Source organism: Nicotiana sylvestris, chromosome 3 (genome assembly GCF_000393655.2).
Source record: "Nicotiana sylvestris chromosome 3, ASM39365v2, whole genome shotgun sequence".
NCBI classification, from domain to species: domain Eukaryota; kingdom Viridiplantae; phylum Streptophyta; class Magnoliopsida; order Solanales; family Solanaceae; genus Nicotiana; species Nicotiana sylvestris.
In genome coordinates, this window is record NC_091059.1 from 133,804,038 (window position 1) to 133,808,268 (window position 4,231).

The following is a 4,231-nucleotide window of genomic DNA, read 5'->3' on the forward strand; positions in this document are numbered from 1 at the left end:
ATTTGGAAGAACAATCTCAGTTGAAACTTAAAATTTGAAAGGTTTGACCAAAATTTGACTTATGTGTATTTGATCTCGGATGAGAATTTTTATGATTTGGTTAGCTCCGTTAGGTGATTTGGGACTTAGGAGCGTGATCGGAATGCATTTTGGAAATCTGTGGAAGGTTTAGGCTTGGATTGTCGAAATTGAGATTTCGGCGCTTTCCGGTCGATAGGTGAGATTTTGATATAGGGGTCGGAATGGAATTCCGAGAGTTCCAGTAGTTTCGTTATGTCATTTGGGATGTGCGTGCAAAATTGCAGGTCATTTGGACGAGATTTGATAGACTTTTTGATCGAAAGCACCTAACGGTGAGTTTTGAGCGAGTATGGACATTTTGGAACTTAGAAAATGGATGGGGGCAGAATTTTTAGCGCTGGCCGCGGTAGAATTAGCGGTGGGCATGCTGGCTTAGTGCTGGGCGCGTAAAAGTGACCGCGGCCGCGGTCATGAAGATCTCCAGATCGTCAGTCCAACTTCGGAATCTCATATCTTTTGATCCATAGGGAATTTTGAGATGATTCAAAAATGAAAGTTGTAGCTTTTCGTGTTTAGTTTCCAGAAAGGTAAAGATATTAGAATTTGGACATCTGTAGCAAAAGTTATGGCCAAAATATTAAAGCCTATCACTGCAGAGGAAGACCTGTGCGGCCGCGGTTGTGTTTGCATGGACCGCACTGGCTTGTGCGGACCGCGGTCGATTTGGTGTGGCCCGCAGAGGCTGAAACCTGAGGGGTACCCTATAAATATGAGATTTTGGGTTTTATTTAATATTTTGACCTAGAGAGCTCGAATTTTGGCGATTTTTCGAAGGTTTTTCAGAAATTCATCGGGATAAGTGATTTTAACTCAGATTTGGCTAGAATACATGAATCTATCACTGAATTCATCATTTAATTTGTGATTTGGAATGGAATTTGGAAAGAAAATTGTGAAACCTTTCAAAAATGTAAAATGATGATTTGAAGGACCAAATAGTATCGGAATTGGATAATTTTGGTATGGTTAGACTCGTGAGGGTATGAGGATTCTAAAAATGTAAATTTTACCCGATTCCGAGATGTGGTCCTAGGGCTCGGGTTTTGCTAATTTCGGGATTTTTTATATTTTTCGAATGTTTTCGCTTGGGCTTTGTTCCCTTGGCATATTGTGACGTATTCGTTCTGATTTTGGATAGATTCGACGCGCGTGGATGCCAATTCGAGGGGCAAAGGCATCACGATCTAGAGAATTAGCCGGTTCGAGGTGAGTTATGTTTGTAAACGATGTCCTGAGGGTTTGAAATCTCGGATTTGCACATCGTAGTGCTGTATTGAGGTGAGACACGGGCTGTATGATGAGCGTGGGGTATTTTACTACTGGGGATTGTGACTTGGTCCGTCTCGATTGATGATTTTACCGCGTATTTGACTGAAATTCATTTGTTATCATCATGATTTGAGCTGGTTGCCATATTTGGGCTTCGTGCCAACTATTTGAACCCTTCGAGAATTTTTATCACTGTTTCCTCACTGCTTGACTTGTTATTTGAACTCTGTCCAGTTGATATCTATTGTTTTACAAACTCAGCCACTTTTACTCAAATTTGAAACTTAACTGATATTTCTACATCATGTTTTGGGCTGAGAACTATTGTTTTACTAATGCCCAAGGGGCTTGTGATGATTTTTGGACTGAGTGAGGCCGAGGGCCATATGTGAGGATATGCCGAGTGATATGAGGCCGAGGGCCTGAGATACTTTATATGCCATGTCACACCTCCTTTTTGCGCCCCCCGCCCCGAAGAGTTAAGTGCGCGGGTGGAGTTTTTCCAATTTAAGTGACAATATTCGAAATAGGATTATTTATTTAATTCAGAGTCGCCACTTGGGAAAGGTTTGGCTTTTGGTGTCCCAAGTCACCGGTTTATCTTGAATCCCAAATCGAGGAAAATATTCGACTTTTCCAAATGAAGTCTGCGAACCAGAAATTCTAAGTAAGGAATTCTGTTGACCCGAGGGAAGGTGTTAGGCACCCTCGAATCCCGTGGTTCTAGCACGGTCGCTTAAATTGTTATAATGGCTAAATATCTAATTTAAATACATGTTATGACTTGCGTGCTTTTCATTAAGTTTAAACCGCTTTTATCATTATCATTTATTTTTATAGAATTGCAACGTCGTGAAAATGCATCTCGAACCACGTCACAATCAATGCGCCCGTGATCGTCAACACATCTGACTTCGTTGAGATTTGGATTTGGGTCACAATCAATGTGCACCCGAATTTAAGAATATGATTTAATTAAGTCGCGCCTCAAGAGTCTAACGAGTCATTATTTTTGAGAAGGCCATGAGATTAAACGGCCTAGCTTGAATTCTAAATATTATGATTAGCTGTTGAGGGCCCCGCAATTTGCATTTTTTATTTGGCGAGGCTCGTCTCATTATTTTTTAGAAAAAAAGAGATATCCTAAAGCGACTACATTTCTGTTATATTTGTCTCTAAATAAAAGGGAAAGACCAAACTTACTTGTTGAAACGACTACCTACTAAATTTTGTTTGATTACCTAATTGGTTGTTTATGAGATAAGAATTACCTCATGCCTTGTTTTTAAGGAATGAATGAGCTTTGTTAATTTGATAAGAGGGGTTGCAAGCAAACTAATAACACATACTAAATTTACATTAAACAACCCTCGAGTTTGACTTTTAAAATTAACTTATTTAGGCTTGATAAATGAAATCGGCTATTTACTAAGAAAACTACTACTAATTGAATTCAAAAATGCCTATTAGTTTTCCTCAAAAGTCAAACGCATTATTTCGAAACAATGAATCTATATTAAAGCCCATATCGAACCTATATAGGAACGAGTAATCTAACAAGAGGATTGGCATGCATCATCACCCTGTTAGCGTAGCGCTGCATGAGAACTAGTTTGGGATACACTTATCTTGAAATTAAATGGAACCAAATATGACAGATTTAACAGTTTAGAGATCTAGACAAAAATACGTACAGATGCTTGCTACGATTCTATGTTATAATGTAAAAAAAACAAAACCTAATGGTTGTATGCATTACAACACGTCTGATCTAACAAGCAAATACTATCTAATAGTTCATCTCAAATCAGAATGTATGTTATTTCATACAGAGCATTTGCAGTTTGAAGTTAAACAAATACAGGCTAAACTAACTTTCGACCTATTTGAACACAAGTATTATGCAGTAAACAGCCATTTGTTTCTTTATTTCTGCTTCCAACTTCAAACTTTCAACAACATATGGTTTCAGAAGTTGTGTACCTGGAAGTGTTTCACAATTGAAGAAAGAAGAGAAGTCAGTAGAGTAACGATGGCAACAAATACAGCAGCAGTAACAGCAGGTAACCAATAGAACAAATCCCAGCGCAAGATGCAGTTTAGAGCCAATTGGGAAATGGCAGAATGAAGCAAATTCCCAGTAATATAGAATCAGAATTTAGGCAGAATAGATCCAGAAATGAACCGATGCCACAGACAACTGGTAATCTCAAAACAGGACTCAGAAGAAATCAGTATGGAACAAGCAAATCCAGACCAGTGAGAATCAAGACAAAGATGAAAATGCAGTTCCTCTTTTCTGTGTTATGCCTCTCTCTATCTATTTCTGTTTGTGTGTGTGTATATTATCCAAAATGTCTGTGTATCTATCAATGTCTCTCTGTGTATTATCCCCTTTGTCTATTATCCAAAAAAATCCCCCTCCTTCAAATGTGCCTCCCTTTTATAAGCCTCAACATCAAACCTTTTACAGCCTGTTAAATTAATCAGATACCCCTCCCATGTGCCCATTTCTTTTCAGTTTCCACTCAGCTATTTAAGTATTAATCCCATGACATTCCCTTGGCAGGCTTTAACTTTTCATTTTATTATCTAAAAGCAAGTATGGGCAGTAGAATATATCTGACAGCATATACTGTCAGATTGTTTAAAACTTAAAAGCTTCTTAATGCAGAAAAACAGGCTGTGCACAAGGCACATGAGGTGCACCAAGTGCACATGCTGTGCACGAGTGCCCATGCCTTCCAATTCAGAATTTAAACATAAACAATCCTTTTTACATTGACTGATCCAAATCAACAGCTATAAGTAAACAAAACTGGTTCTGAATTGATTTCAACAAATGTTCAACAGAAGCAAATCGATTTGCTATGCTCAGACA